Below are 16,654 nucleotides of genomic sequence, written 5' to 3'. Positions count from 1 at the left end.
TTGTTGTTGTTATGTCTGAAAACAATGTCTGCACATTTGTTTGCTTATATGTTCCTCCTTCATCTTACTAGAAATAAACACACACTTTTTTTTTAAAGAGTTGTAAAGCTAGAGGGTGGCCCTTCACTTGAACCACCTTCATATAATGAAAGAACACACGAGGGGGCTGCAGGGCTACACATTCTAGAACCCTGCAGCCGACAGGCAAACTGGACCCACACACACAATCTGCACATTCAGACGCTGTGTGAAGGTGCCCTACATCTGGGCCAATAATCTGTATATGCATCTGTACATGCAGAGGGCACCTCCACATAGTCAACAAGCACCTGGCAGAAGGCATGGATGGTACACAAATCCGAGACAAGTGCAGTGCTACACAAAGTGACCGCGCAACCCCCTTCACACATTGTTTAAATGCATGAGGGAGGGCTGAGTGACACCCCCTTTGCTTCATGGGATCAGGGAGGAAATGCGTGGTGATATCATGAGAACATAAGAGCACTGCTGGATCAGGGCAAAGGCTCATCTAGTCCAGCATCCTGTTCTCACATTGACCAACCGGGTGCCTATGAGAAGCCCACAAGCAGGACCCGAGTGCAACAGCACTCTCCCCACCTGTGATTCCCAGCAACTGGTATTTAGAGGCATCCTCCCTCTGGCCATGGAGGCAGAGCAGAGCCATCACGGCTAGTAGCTCACAACATTCCATGTAATGACACCATCTCAATGTTTTGTTTTACTTTATTTCACATCAAACATTTGTAACCCACTTTCCCACTCTCTAGTCTTCAGGGTGGGTTAGAGAGCATTAAAAATAAAACCCTAAAAACCAATCACAATCAAGAGACCACTATAAACCAGTTTTAAACATTCTATTTAGCAGAGAGGCAGCAAGCAACCAACAATAAATTATCAAATGCACAGACAAGTAAAAGTTGGAATCAGAGAAGAGAAAAAAATGTTGGTGCCACATGAGTAAGTCTGGGGATGGCAGTTCCTCAGTGGGACACTAGCCTGCCACATATTAAGCCTTTTCCCTGGTTGCCATCTGAAATGGGGGGGGGGATCGGTACAAGGCTTTGAAAGCAGCAACTCTTGAAGAGGAACAAGTTCATATGAGAGAAGGTTGTGTTTCCCTAAATGCCTCGGTCCCAAACCATTTAGAGCTTCATAGGTAAAAAACAACACGTTAGATTGTGCCCAGAACTGAGGCCCCTCCAAACATCCTTTGTGCATTCATTATTATTTGTGTTTATGATGGTATTGGAGCTGGTATACATACTCTCAACTGCTGAAATCCTGTAAATTTTTATACCACAAATGTTCCAGTTTAGTTTTTGTTGGGGCACGGCTTGGCTAACAACCAAGATGGACGCCTGAGGCCTTTGCTCTCTTGGTGGGGCCTAACTGCTACTGGCAAAGCATCAAAAGCTGAAATTGACAAGAAATTGACTAGAGCGTGAGCTCTGGTTATGCAGCCAGGACCTACTTCACCTTTCAAAAGGTCTCAAGGATACTTCTATTCTCTGGATTCTGAAGATAGTTCCTCTGACTCTTCAGACAGTGAGTTGACTCTGACAATGGGAAAAGGCCTGGGTAAAGCCCCAAAGATTGCTAAAATGGTGGCCCAGTGATGTGACAGTGAGACTTTACCTGATCATTTACAATTATTGTGGAGAGAACTGAACAGCGACTAAGCAAAATTACTGCAACCTCTTGAAAACAGGGTTCATAATCTGATACCCAAGGTCTCAGATGTAGCTACAACAGCGAATAGTGCATATGAGCAGGGGCTGAATCATCAAAGAAAGATAGAAAAAAATATTGGGGGTAATCAGAGAATTGCAGCTTAAGGTGGAAGATCAGGAGAATCAGGACCGTTGCCAGAACATTCACTTTCATGAAGTGAAATCTGGCCATTGAGAGGGGGCATAGGGCCCTGGGAGCAGGTCCCTCTGGCAGCAACCTCCCCAAAGATATTGTTTGCTTCTATTGCTTTCCTCTAAAGGACAAACTTCACAAAATGCTCAGTGGGTCGAAGAATCTCAGTTGCCATGGTCAACCAGTTCAAGTCTTCCAGGACTTGAGCCACGAAACATTGAGAAGAAAGACACTTTGACCTGTTACTGAAGTATTTTGCAAGGTGGGAATCCCCTGTCAGTGGGGATTTCCCTTTCGACTGATTGTCCGCCATGATGGCCATCTTTGGTTGGTAACTTCAAAAGCTCAGGTGCTGAAGATCTTATCTGAGCTGAAGTTAGTCTTACCGGAATCAGAGAGTGGAAAGGGAGGAAGAGGAGCTGCAGCAGAACCCATTGGATGGCTCAGGTGCAGGAAAGAAGAAGAAGTGAATAACTATTTGGTGCAGGCTGTTCAGTCTCCTTTAGCCTGTTATATGCATGTCAGTTTCATATGAGTTGTAGGACAGTCACTCTATAGGGTACTCTGTTGCACCTCAATAAGCCCTTTTGTATGCTTCAAAAACAAGGACAGAGCTTTTTTGACTAGTTTCTGCCCCATTATATTAGCCTTCACAACCAGGTTCCAAGGAGGGGAATGATTTTGGTGGGCTTACTATCACGTACGTTCATGCCCCTCTTCTATTCCTCCCCCAGAGTGCATGGGAATATTTCCCCTTGGCACTGGAATCCAAAGGCACGGGTTTCCCTCCCAGGAGGAGTTTGTATGAGAGTTAACTGTTTGTTTTATGGGTTAATGTTTGTATTCTTTTTCTCTGGAGGTTTCATATCATTACAGGGAGGACGGGACCTGGGCAAGTGTTTTTAACTTTTTGTAGAGCTTTTCATCTGGTTATCCTAATGAAGGACACCCATGGCTAGCTTAAGGTAATACCATTCAGTTTAAATGGCTTGGGGTCTGTGATTAAGAGGGCCAGGGTAGAGTCCATGATAAAGAAACTGAAGCCCGATAGCCTTCTTTTACAAGAGACACATTATAAAAAAGGGGCCCAAATCTGTCCTTTGGGGATTCTGGATGGGTGACTAATTTTTAGCAGCAGGAAATTCTGCTTTTAGTTTTTGTCTTGCTTTTGTTGTGCTATAGCACAAGAGTGCCCTCTAGACAGCAATAACACAGTAACTTTGGGGAAGCATTGCAGAACAACTAATAAAGCTGAATGATGGTGGATAGATGGTCCAGTATAAATTTACCACTAATATAATTTTATTGCATCAATGACATGTTTCAGAATACAGCCACACACACAAAAAGACTACTCTACATGGGGAGGGCAAGAAACAGACTCCAAGATGGGGCTAGATAGGACAGGACTCCAGGAAAGGAGCAAGCTTGATTGCCAATAGCTGGGGTCAAAAGGAGCAGGAAGCAAGTTTAGTCCCCACCCCAGTGGTGTTCCTGAGTGCATCTCTATACTTTTCTTATAAATCAATGGCTGTAATTCACTGATATATATGAAAGTGACAGGGTGTACTTATACATTCATGCTATGAGGAAAAACTAAAGCACCGCACTAGGAGATAGCATTGCAGTGGAGCAAAACCTGAAAATGAGTAATCCATCCTCCACAGACAGAGAAACTATGGAAGGGAGCAGGCCCAGCCCTATCATTAGGCAGAGTGAGGCAGCCATCTCAGACAGCAGAAGCTGGGGAGTGGGAGGGCAGCAGCAAGGTACTGGAGGATAGAGGTGTGTCTGCCACATGGCCCGCCATTGCATCCTGCAAACTAGCCTGCTGCCTTCAGGTCTAATGGAAGACACTGTCCCATCACCAGTGTTGAAGTAATCTTCAACTGCCAGTCTGGCTGGCTTCTGTTCTGCACATGGAATGAGGGTGGGGTGGGGTGGTTAGTTGGGTGATACCATCTTGTCCTTCACTTTGGGCAGCAAAATGTCATGGAACAGCTCTGTGAGAAAGCAATGCATCTCCTTTCCTTCTGAAGGGTACTCTGGAGTTCAGAAGTGGAAAGAACCCAGTGCCTGGGTTGGGAGCAGGGAAGTCCATGCTCAGTCACAGGGGCTGAGAAGATACCACCCTCCTTCCTTTTAGACAGACTACAAGGCTGCAGACACACCATACAGTTAAAGCACATTTAAAGTATGTGCCTTCCTCCAAAGAATCCTGAGAACTGTAATTTACCCCGTATAGAGCTACAGTTTCCAGCTCCCTTAACATGCTACAGTTCTTAGGAATCCTTTTGGGGAAGTCATTTACGTTAAATGCATGGTGTGTACACATGTCATCCTATGTCTTTCCAGTGCACATAATTGGGCCTGGCTTAGGCTGTCTAGATATTGTGTGTGAATGTGCATTTAGGGCAGGATGCAGGCACATTTTGGGGGTGCTGTGCACACAGCATCATTCCCATGTTGTCCCTAGCCCCATTGACACTGTACATTTATTCCATTATTATTCCACTTTAAACAGTCATGGTTTTTCCCAAGGAATCCTGGGAAGTGCAGTTTATAAACAGTGCTGAGAGTTATTAGAAGACCCCTATTCCCCTCACAGACCTGCAGTTCCCAGATTCCCTGGGAAGAGGGATTGATTGTTAAACCGCTCAGGGAACTGTAGCTCTGTGAGAAGTAGAGACATCTCCTAACAGCTCTCAGCACCCTTCACAAACTACCCTTCCCATGATTCTTTGGGGGAAGCCATTGCTGTTTAAAGTGGAATAATAGTGGAATAAATGCATGGTGTAACTGTGACCCCTTGTCCCACACTACTCATTGATCTAAAGCACTTCTTGTTGAAATAGCTATAATCCGTTTTGTCCTGAGAATGCACTTCTCAAGAGCTTGCTGTCTGCATATGTACATAGAGAGCGCTTTCTCAGGTGACCTCCTAGGCTGGACCTTCTGACATGGCAGGGCTGTGCCATTCCCCCTCATTTCTGTGCCCATTCACCTGAGAGTTACCGTTTCTCTTCCTTTTCTGGCAAAGCTGAAGGTTACTGCTTTTGCAGTGGAGGACAAAGGCATATTGGTAAAAGGGAAGGGAAGAGGCATTTAATGGAAAACAAAAAAAATCCTCAATCTTGATGTTTGGGGGAAAGAAAAGGTTCAGCAACAGCTTAGAAGCAGCCCTCGCAATTATGCTGTGTTCAAGCATGTTGCTCAAGAGATGGAAAAGCAGGGGAACAAACTGTATATCAATACACCAGTTTCCAGATCCTCTCTTTCCATATCCTGTCTTTCGCAAGACCTGCAACAAATAACATTTTTAAAAGTTGGTGGAACTGCACACGTGCAGCTGCAGCAGGGCATTACATTGTCGTTTCTGGCAGCATACAGGGTGTGTGGAAAAACTAGTTGAGGGGAGGGGAGTAGAGAAGACCAATGCGTTCTAGCTGGTAAACTGCCTCACCAGTGTGTACAGACGGCATCTAGAGGAACTGCCGCTTTAACAAACATTATGGCAGAACAATGTGTACAATTGCAATGCACTATGTTCAAAAGCTCTCTAGGGGAAAATTATCCACATGTGTTTCAAAGGCTATGTGTGTACACATCCTATGTCTAAAGTAAAACCATCCCACTTCCTTTCATTCTCCCATGCTAAGTACTGAGCACAGTATTCCTCCCTTGCGTTCTCAGGGCCCGGGAGCCATGTTAGATTTGAGAAAACAGGACAAGGCCTGGCTCCAGTCTTTAGCAATTACCTTTCCACCCATCCACCCTCCACACACCCCCAACATTTAGTTCAACTATTGTTAAAGGATAAAAACAAATATCCTCCAGGGACCATCATTTCCAGAGCATGGTGCCTTCAACATGCACCCTGTTAGGCAGAAGAACCACTATGTGTGGTGAAACTGACTTGCTGAGGTTAGGAAACGTGCTGTGCTAAGTATTCATATTAAAGTGTCTTGGGAAAGGCTTGGCCTCTCCCTTTTGCAGCTCTGTAACTGGGAGAGGCAGCCAAGCCAGATGGAAGAACTGTCTCTAATTTCTACGCAAGACAAGAGTCCAGCTTAAGGTGAGCACAACAGGACCCTGTGTGGAGTTTTGGACAATGAGACTTTCATTGGGAGGCATTAAGAAACTTCCTTGGGATATATAACAAAGACCCCTGGTGCCTGTACTTTATATCCTGTGATCTGGAAAGGAAACTTGTATCAGGGTCTTGAGGGTGAAGACCAGGCCTTTAGCCAGGCATTTTCTAGTGCTGGCACTTATCAGGGGTGAAGACTGGCATCATAACTAATAGGAAGCTGCCTTATAGCCCAGTACTGTCTACTCTGACTGGCAGCAACTTTCCAGAGTGCCAGGCACAGGGCTTTCACATCACCTGTTACCGACCCCTTTTTAGCAGGAGATGCCAGAGACTTGAACCTGGGACTTTGTGTATGCAACAACCTAGGATCCTTCACAACACAGCAAAGATATAAATACAAGTAGCCTGATATGTTCAAATATATTTAATTTTTAAAATAATTTTAATAAAATACATTCAAATTTTTAAATTAATACCAAGCTGAACCGCTTGTGTATAACTCCAATGTCTTTGCATTACTTAGTTTAGATACTGGAAGCTAGGAGTAGAGTTTCCAACTCTTTAAATAACATTTTAAAATCCCGGTATCTGGGAGGGAGCCATGAGCAGAACTTTCTGGGTCAGGAAACAGATCAGAGAGTGGATCTGAGGGTAGAGCCAGGGGGCATAGCCCAGCCTGGTTCTAATGTATGTTTACTCAAAACTGAGCACTGCTGTATTCATTGGCTCTTACTCATGAGTAACCATGGATAATACTGTCACCACAGATTCACTGTTTTCCATCATTTATTTCAAAGATACCTTATGTTTCTAGGAAGCGTACAAGGAATCATAATGGGGGAGGAGGGGAGGAAGGGGAAGAAAACTACACTTGATCCAGGAATTTAGGCAACATCATACAGTACTTGGTATATTTAAAAAGATGCATGGCTGCAATATGTCATGTGCAGCCCTCAGCAGAGTTAAGTAAGCCTAAAGCTGATGAAATCAATAGGGTTGAGCATGCTTAACTCTGCATAGAACTGAGCTTTAAGGTATCAAGTTCAGAATTTATTGATACCACCTACTCTCAAGCAAAGATTGAGGATGTATTATTTATTTTAAAAGGAGTTTCTAGTTTTCATGAGAACTTTAACATAAGAGAATGTCTGTGAAAGATTCTTACATTCAATTTAGTCCCTGAAATTATGAAAGTCTGTATGTACTATTGTCAAAACTGATTATTCAGTTGAGAAACCTCTTCATAAAAGTCCTGCAAAAACCTTAATTCTCTTGGAAAATAGAACTATTGCCACCTAGTGGGTTATCTAAGCATAGCCCCAGCCCCATACTTATATCATCATCATCATCATCATCATCATTATATATTTGTGTGTATGTGTACACGTACACACACACACACACACACACACAGAGCAGCTGGAACCTAGTCAAGAAGAAGGTGCTGAGTCTGGCACCTAGATCTGAATATTGTTTTGCAGGCTGTTCAAGCCCTATAGAGTTCAACAGGACTGAATTCACATTAACAGCCCAATCCATGCAAAGTTAGGCACTCATAAACCCATTCATTTCAATGGATTTCTAACTTTGCTGTATATGTGGCTAGTACTGGAGTCTTCATAAGAGTGGGGAGTTAGGAAAAGCTAGGATAAACTGGAACCAGTCTTTAAGACATCCCATATTTAAGCATATGATAAGCGTGAGCTTGGAGACTGAAATCCATTTCCAGCATGTACCAAAAATAAACCCACTTTAAAGGACAATAAAGAATTTTCTGACTGGCCACCATTTCCTAATCTGTAAAGTGGAGGCAGCATTGTCTGCAGAATGGTGTTTGTCAATGTTTTTTTCTTTGTCATATGCCAAGTGTGATTGATTTCCCAGATGCCTCATCTCCAGCACTTCAGTCAAATTGCACAATGTTGAACTGCAAATTGCTATCAAAACTAGGTGTGGACAACGTATGTGGGCTGAGGATGGTCCTTTCATATTGCGTTTATTAGCAAGGTTATTTTCTCTGCATGCAGTCTCTCCCACCTTAAGGAGTATATCTATATGCGCTAAAATATCTATATATACAGTAGGGCCCCACTCATACGGCGGGTTACGTTCTGGACCCCAGCTGAAAAGCGGAAACCGCTGAAAAGTGGAACTCATTGAATAGAATGGCACGTGACACCCGAAAACCGCCATAAAAGCGGAACAAGCGCCGTATGAGTGGGGCTTTAGTCTAATTGAGTCTAATTGAGACCGCCGCATTAGCGAAGTGCCGTAAAGCAAATCGCCGTAAAGCGGGGCCCTACTGTACTAAAAAGAATGACACCAAATGGCCATTGAAAAACATTGGTTCCTTCTGAATGCCAACAGGAATATAAGGATAGGGCAAATCAAAAGAAAGTCCATTAAGTTCAATGGGACTTACTTCCAGGTAAGTGGGCATAGACTGGTAGCTTGAATGTCTAAATAGCAATTACTTATAGTGCATTAAACAAAGAGTGATTGTTTCCTTATCCTTACACAGTGGTCTTTAGAGAGCCTCCCCAAAGGACAAAATAGAAAAGTGTTGTCCTGAATGGCCATTACAGAGCTTCAGAAAAGGTTTGGATCCCACTAAATTATATTTGAGCCTTGTTGTCTGCCAGGTAAATCATCTGAGTTTCCAAATGGAGAGTATGCCCCTTAAACAGAACAGCTACATCCACTGAAATTGGGATCCATAAACTTAAATTCATAAATCCTTTTCAGTGTGCAAGCACAGTAAGGATATTACTATTGGAGCCAAGTGCCACTTTTAAAAAGACATGTGCTTTTGAAGGAGGAATGTGGCTCCTTGTCTACTGGATTGCAGCTGCTACAGGCAGCTCTCTCGCGTATGGTGATGGCCCCGGAAGCACTGTTTATTGCAGACGTGTCTGCTCGAGTGTAAGGGAGGATGGCGGGGAGAGAGAGAGAGAGCGCAAGCACAGGGTGATGGTGGCAGCTGTCCCTTGCCTGCCTGCTCAAGTGTACAGAGAGGAGAACTGTGCTCAAAGCTTTAGATTTCTATAACAAGATGCTACATGATAAAAGAAAAAAGGCAATGGATCCATTTTGGAAGAAGCCTTCAAATGGCCTGTATGCAAGGCTTACCTGACCTGGTTGTTTCATTTCAGACACGCATACTGTTAGAATGGAATAAAACGTTTGCTGAAATACATTGAACCGTTCTTTTTTTGTGGTATAGGAACCTATCCCTGTTCTTTCCATGTTATTCCTACCTCTGGTACCAGAGTTTCTGTTAAAAAAAGTAATGCATGTTAACGGAGGTATTACTGTGTATGCATCTTGCAAAATACACATTTGTCTGGCTTGCAGACTAGAGTGTATGTGCTAAATATGCAGCGTGCTAAGTAAGGAGACCTCAGAAAGCCAGCCACACAGGTGGGCTCCTCTGCTAAACGATAGGAAATTGGAGACAATTATTTCCTCCCTCTCCCCCTGGCCTCTTTTCCAAAATAAAGGGAGAAAATCTTCTAGATTTTAGGAAATGGTTAACATATACTTCACTGGAAAGCAGCAGAGAAAAACTGGGCCTTAGCCCAGTAGAACAATGGCTTGCATGTTTCTCTAACATTCCCAGTGCATGAATTTAACTCAGAGGAAGGAACAGACAACCAACACTCCATACAAAGAACAATTGGCTACCTGACGAAAAATGTGCTGGAACGAACCATAGACGACATCCTGTGCAATTACACACCCTTCGGTTAATGTAGCACCCTCAACCAGTGGTGAATGCGATTGCGGAACTCAGAAATTCCACAAACGAAGTTATTCGTCTGTGTAGGTGACATGACAGACAAAGCGTTAAATTTCTGTATGTATAGCCTACAGGGCACTGGATCTCTACCAGAAACAACTTGCCGGCAACCCCTATAGCGACCCTGTTGTAAACGCAAGCAGGACGAGTAAATAGTGACTTAAAGGGCCAATTTGAACGTTGAAGTGCATCCTATTTCTGCCTGTAATGTTTCTGACCAGATAGCGCTTTCGGGTATAAAATCCGGGGGCGGTGCTTACTTCGTAATATTCACGCAATTCATAAAGGGGTGTGTTCCGATGGACGCGACTCTAGAAACTTGTAAGGATCACGTTATGACTCGCCTGGCAGAACGAACTGGGAAAACATACGAAGTTCTTCCCTCCTTTCCTCATTGGTGTATTTTTTTAGTTTTGCTGACAGGCTAGAGTCGCCGCCCATCACTCTCCCCCCGCCCCAGCTATGTCACTCCTCCCGCCCAAACTTGGAAAACGGCGCTCATGCTTTTCTTTTAAAGGGCCAGAAGGCGACTTCCTTGTTACTCTCCTTTCCTCCGTCTGCTGATACCCGCTGCGACCTCCTCCCAGCTTCAGATGCTCGCAAGCACTTAAGGCTTGCTACAGCTATGCGCTCCATCAGGGTTGTTCCAGGAGTACTGCAGCCTCCCGTGATCCAGTGGAGAAGCGGGGCGGGATACTGTTTGGAGATGGGACTTCCCATGGGCACTGGCAGAGCCAGCTACTCGACCAAGGCTCGAGGCAGTGAGGAATGGCCGTCACCACCATCAACAGCAGCTTACAGAACAGTAAGGGATGTGTGAGCCATGTGTCATTTCACTGTGGTGTAGTGATGTGCATAAGTGATGTCAAAATGAGGAAACTGTCCTTCTAGGAATTGTGTAAGTTATGTTAAGCTGGTGTGGGGAGGATGCTGGTGCCCTCCAGATGTTGTTGGACTCTCAGCTCCCATCTGCAACATCTGGAGGGTGACAGGTTCACCATCCCTGATGGCCTTCTTTACAATGCAACATTTCGTTCGGCACTAATGAACTTTCCACGTCTCACACATGCAGGTACCTGCACCACTGAGCAGCTAGCCACGCTGGCATCCCTGCACAAATTCTCCTAGCCCACTTTGCTTGTTTGTTTCTTTTCTTTGCACAATAACTGGCTGACAAATGTTATAATACGTAAGAGAACTGGAAGGCAACAGAGATGTGGTGAAAATAAAAAACTGCATACGGAGTGAGGTAACGTGATAGATGTGATTCTTGAATTATGACGCACTTAGGGCTTCACGCGCTGCCAAGGCTTCCGTGCCCAACAAACATCTCTCTCTGCGCAGAGGCAGAGAAAAGAAGCCGGGTTGTCAGACTTCCAGCTGAATACATTAAAGGGCTGATGCCTTTTGTTGTTTCCTTGCTTTCTTTCTTTTTGGCACTGATGATTTCCCCCAGCATGGGATACTTTCAGCCCCTTCAGATGTCTCCACTCATATCAGTCTGAGGGCAGGTTCTGATGCTGCTCCCCAGCAGAAATGCTGGCTACCATAGGAACATCCCTGTAAAACAGCAGAAGACGTGCATTCAACCTGGAAGAAACATGGGAAACGGGGGCAGAGGCATTACTACTAGTGGTAAGGGCATGCTTCTCTTCTTCCCAGTGTAGCTGTCATTTTGAAAACCTCTGTAAACATTGTTTGTTTAAATTACCTGTCTGGGATCTGAGTACTTTTTCCTGTACCACTCGACTGGGAGAACTCCTGTAGTCTTTTAAAGAGGCTGGTTGGGGCTGATGGGACTTGTATTCCAAAATATCTGGAGGGCACCAGGTTGGCAAAGGCTGGCCTAACTTGTCCCAAGCCCCATTTTTAGTGGGAGAGAGGCAAATGCACAAGCCTCACACATCAAGGGGCCACATCAGCAATGTCATACAGTACACTCCCACTGAGGAGAGAAGGAAGAGGGACCTCAAATGAATATTTAGTCCTCAGCCATTTAGCGCCTTTAAAACCAGGGATGGGAAACCTCTGGCCTTCCAGAGGCTGCTGGAGTCCAACTCTTATCATCTCTCTGGCCATTGGCCATGCTGGTTGGGGCTGATGGAAGTAGGGGCCCAATAACAACTGCAGGGCCACAGGTTTCTCACCACTACTAAAGACCCAGGAAATATGTCACGGCCCTTGTCAACAGGAACATGTAGCTCTGCCCCTCTCGGTGCTCCTTTCCTCAGTAGGGACTCCTTAGGCTGCTGCGGCTTTTTATTTTTAACTGTCAGCTTCTTTGAGATGTTGCCTATACCTGAAATGCAGTATATAAACGTTTGACATAAATAAGCATTATAAAAGATGAAACATTACCTGCCCTTTGTAGTGACTCTCATTTCTCCCCAGGGATCAGAAGTAGGTCACACAGAGTTCAATAGGACCTACTCCCAGGTAAGTGTGCACAAGATTGCAGCCTCAGATTGATGAGTCACATGATGTGGACATACAATTGCATGGGACACACTGTTGTATTGAATGGGATGCTGCCACCCACGTCTTAGCGACCTGCTTTTCTATACAGTAGCTGAGGGACAGGACTACATCTCTGCTCATAAATTTATTAGCATAAGATGCTTCCAACAGTCCCAAAGGGGTGGGTGGGGAAGGTGACTTGGGGGGTTTTTGGCTCGCAACCCCCCTTATTGTTTGTTGGGAAGGAGTTATTATCACTTCAAATGCCTTTGTTATTTGCAGAACAAGTGAGCCTATTACATACAGCCAAACACCTTAAGCTGGGTGTGGGACTCACAGAATTGATTCATGTGCTCCTTTTTTTTAATGGAATTTCCCTCTGTTTTCAGAGGGCTCCTGCTAGAAGGCAGGGCAGGGTATAAATAAAATAATAAATAAATAAGTTGTTCTTGCACATTTGTGCCCCCATTTGCTAATGTCGCACGTTGTCTGTTTTCTGAAAAATCACAAATCTTCCTAGCCACCTCCACCCCATAATTTGGTAAATGGTAGTCTGGCTACATGATATCAATTTCAGAAGATTATTTTGCAAGATTAGAACATATGAAGATATTTTTTTAAATGGAGATTTGTCCTTGGTATATTGCTATGTGCATGCAGACATTGCCACCAGCAATAATATGTCCATGTCATGTGACTCATAAATCTGAGGCTGCAATCTTGTGCACACTTACCTAGGAGTAGGTCCTATTGAACTCTGTGGGACCTACTTCTGAGTGGAGGCTTGCACTACAAATCTCTGATCTCTTCCAGTCAGCCATTTTGGTGGTGTAGGAGACCATGAGGTTCAATTGCGAGAAAACCACAGGACACACTCCTAAATTAACACAGAGATGACCATCATAAGGTAACTTGTACTCTGCTGTGGGTACCTGAGTGGAAAATACCTGTGTATAACCTGCCAGTTGTGAAGGGCTCACATGTGTTTTGAATGCAGTGTTTGTCTTTAAAATTGCCCCAGGGATAGCAAGCGGTAAAGGGATGGTCCAAGCTTCCATTCTTTTCCTAAAAGGAAAAGCTACATTTTAAGCATGTGCACCCCTCATAACTGGACTGATATGTTCCAGTGTATCTAGGATCACTTCCAGATGATCTGTTTATTGAAGATTCATTCTGATTTGTTTGTGGAGAGGTTATATGATGTGTCGAGCAATTATTATCCCACACTTTCCAGTGCAGTGTCCTTATTACAAAAAGTCCAATTTTGGGGGAAGGGGTTCATCATGCACAACCTCAACATCAACTTTCATTGCACACAACCTGAATTTGTGGGCATGTAATTGAATCCCACCCCAAAACAGTGACAGTCTGGAAGCACCCTGGGTGTAAGTATCCTAAGTACAAACGTATCTTAGGAAGAGAGGAAACTGCCTTATATTGAGTAAGGCCATTTGTTCATCCAGTCCCAGTATGGTTGATGCTGGCTGAGAGCAGCTCTCCAGAATTTCAGAATCCCAGCCCTACCTGTAGATGCCAGGAACTGAACCTGGGACTTTTTGCATGCAAAGCATATACTCTACCACTGAGCTACACAGTTCTTCCCCAGAAGCTGTCCTCAGGACATACATATTTAAGATTACTTAACACAGATTCGTTATGTCTTAATATCCTTTTGTGCTCTTACTTCTGGTGAACACACAGCATATTACTGTTATTGCAGCCATTCTACAATGTCTTTATTAGGATGGTCTATTAAAAATATTTTATGGTTTGAATATTGCTTTCTTCTTTTACTCCGTTTGTCTTAATAAACTACTATTTCAACTTGTGTGTCTTATGAATTTGTATGTTGTTAAATGTGTTTAACAGATCAGTTAAAATTATATAGATAAATTATTTTATATATTTAAACATATGTATAGGCTGCCTCTATGAGTCAAACTCACCCAAGGTGGCTGTTGAGTAATAAATAAAATGCAGCTTACAATTATATTAATAATGCAATAAAATATCACACAAAAAAGCAACGTATTACAGCATTAATAAAACCAGCAATAGTAAATACATATCCAACCCAAAATAAAACACAGTTTTAGTAGGTCCATCAGCCCACATGGGCACAATAGCAACAAAAGATACCTCTTGTAAGATATCACTCAGCTCTCTAATAACTCACTGACACAGTGTAAGCCATCAGATCATATCTTTCTCTTCGCAGTTTAATGATTTAAAATTAACTTTTAAAAAATTGAGTCAATGATGAACATGGAAAAAATATGACCCTGATAAGCATCAGCGGCGTCACTAGCGGGAGTGCGGGGGGGGCGGACCTCCGGCGTGCGCCCTCCTAGGTGCATGGACGGGGGTAGCTGGCCTTGCGTGAGCGCGCGCACCCGCAACACGCTCCAGGCTGACGGTGGAAGGCCCATCCCGGCTTCACCGCCAGCGAGCGGGCGCCTGCTTTCGGTCTCGCCCGCCCGCCTGCCTCCGAGGAGTTGGCTGCGCTGACCCGGAGCGCTTCTCGGCTCCTTTGCCGGGCAATGGCACGGGGCGGGGCAGCTCTGGGTGTCACCCCCCTCATGGTGTCACCTGAGTGCGGTCCGCACCCTCCTCACCCCGGTAGTGACGCCCCTGATAAGCATTATGTCATTCATGAGTAAGCCCAGAGCTTGGAAAAGTTACTTTTTTGAACTACAACTCCCATCAGCCCTAGGCAACATGGCCACTGGATTAGGCTGATGGGAGCTGTAGTTCAAAAAAGTAACTTTTCCAAGCTCTGAGTAAGCCACCAAAATCAGTGGGTCTTCAAAGCCTTTTTTAGGACCATGGGAAGCTGCCTTATATTGAGTCAGACCAATGGGTCCATCTAGCTCAATATACACTGACTGGCAGTGGCTCTCCACAATTTTAGACTGGGGCTAATCCCAGCCCTACCTGGAGATGCCAGGGATTTAACCTGGGGTCTTCTGCATGCAAAGCAGATGCTCTGCCACTTCTTACTAACATAAGGGGAGCCAGGCATGTAGAACATCTGCCCACATGGTAAGGAGAGTTTTACCACACATCTGCATCTGTTTAGAAATCTATGGAATCGGGGAAATTGTCACGTTTTCCTTACTTGCAAGGGTAGATACTACAGGTTGTATGCTCACTGGATAAGTTGCTCCTCACTCGATGGTCATCTGCATTCAAGGTATTAAGTATGACAAAAGGATGGGCTTTTCTTGCTCTCTCAGACCTAGCTTACACATGCACCTGCCTACACTACTGGTCACCTATAATGCAACTGTATGGAGGCAGGTCCGCCACTTATTTGAAGCTCCTCCCCATGTGGTTGTAGCAGTTTCAACCAATTATCAGTTAGAATTATCAAACAGAATCTGAAAGTGGAAAACAGTTTGACACAGCAGGGGCATTCATCAAGGTGTAGGTAAACAACAGAAGGGTTTGTGACCTTTCTTGTAAACTTGTGGGCATCCTCCAATTGGTGCCTCTTCTGTGACTCTAGCACAACTATCCCCACAGCAAATTATGGCAATAATTGCAAGCATTGGTGGTCATATTATACAGCCACAAGAGTGGCTGTATACTATAGCCAGTAGGGATTTTTCGAGTTGTACCATGTTAAATGAAAATACACACACACACCTTTCTGGTGCTTTGTATAGTCCAACTTCAAAACAAAAACTTACAAGTCTCATACTGTTGGATTCGGAATCGCTTGCTCTACAACTCTGAAAGTTTTCTTGGTGATACACAACCCACCCACCCCCACATACACACAGAGAATCCACAGGTTAAAGTGAAAAACGGGAGAGAGAAAACAAAAAGCCGTTTGGACTTTTTTCTTGAGAAGTTCTCATAATCTGTTGTTGTTCATTAAAACTCAGAGATGACTGTAAGGTACCTCTAATCAAATCCCTGAGCTTGCCCCAAACACAGACCTTCATCTTCGGTAGGTTTAAAATTAAAAAAGGCATGGTTTGTTTTTAATTAATAGATAAAAAATGCATTACCGTGGATTATAATGTCATGCAGGCGCAGTAGAAACCAGGAGTTCTTTCGTTTCACTCCCCTCCCCCCTCCAGTTACTTGGAGGAAGCAGGGGAAGTCTTCTGCTCCTGTGATTGGTGGGCAACAGACATGTGACTCACACTGGCCTTCTGCTCAGCTCTCTTGCTCTGTGTGAAGAAGCACGAGGGAGGAAATGGAGAGCCAGACGGTCAGGAGAGAGAGAAAAATGGACGGTGGAGGGAGAAAGCCAGAGGGCAAGGATGACGGAGAAGGCAACAGCAGAATGGAGGTGAGTGACGGTGATGTGTGCAGAGCTTGGAAAAGTTACTTTTTTGAACTACAACTCCCATCAGCCCCACTGGAGGCCACTGGATTGGGCTGATGGGAGTTGTAGTTCAAAAAAGTAA

General features: G+C 44.4%; 1 long non-coding RNA gene across 1 annotated transcript; it reads left to right on the top strand.

Moving 5' to 3' along the window:
* Nucleotides 1–9,517: 9,517 nt before the first annotated feature.
* Nucleotides 9,518–11,192, top strand: LOC133379602 (uncharacterized). Its single transcript, XR_009761223.1, has 2 exons — nt 9,518–10,581; nt 10,849–11,192. It is a non-coding gene; the product is annotated as an uncharacterized LOC133379602 (long non-coding RNA).
* Nucleotides 11,193–16,654: the final 5,462 nt, after the last annotated feature.

The sequence above is a fragment of the Rhineura floridana genome, chromosome 3, assembly GCF_030035675.1.
Source record: "Rhineura floridana isolate rRhiFlo1 chromosome 3, rRhiFlo1.hap2, whole genome shotgun sequence".
Lineage (NCBI taxonomy): Eukaryota > Metazoa > Chordata > Lepidosauria > Squamata > Rhineuridae > Rhineura > Rhineura floridana.
This window is presented reverse-complemented; position numbering and strand designations above follow the sequence as displayed.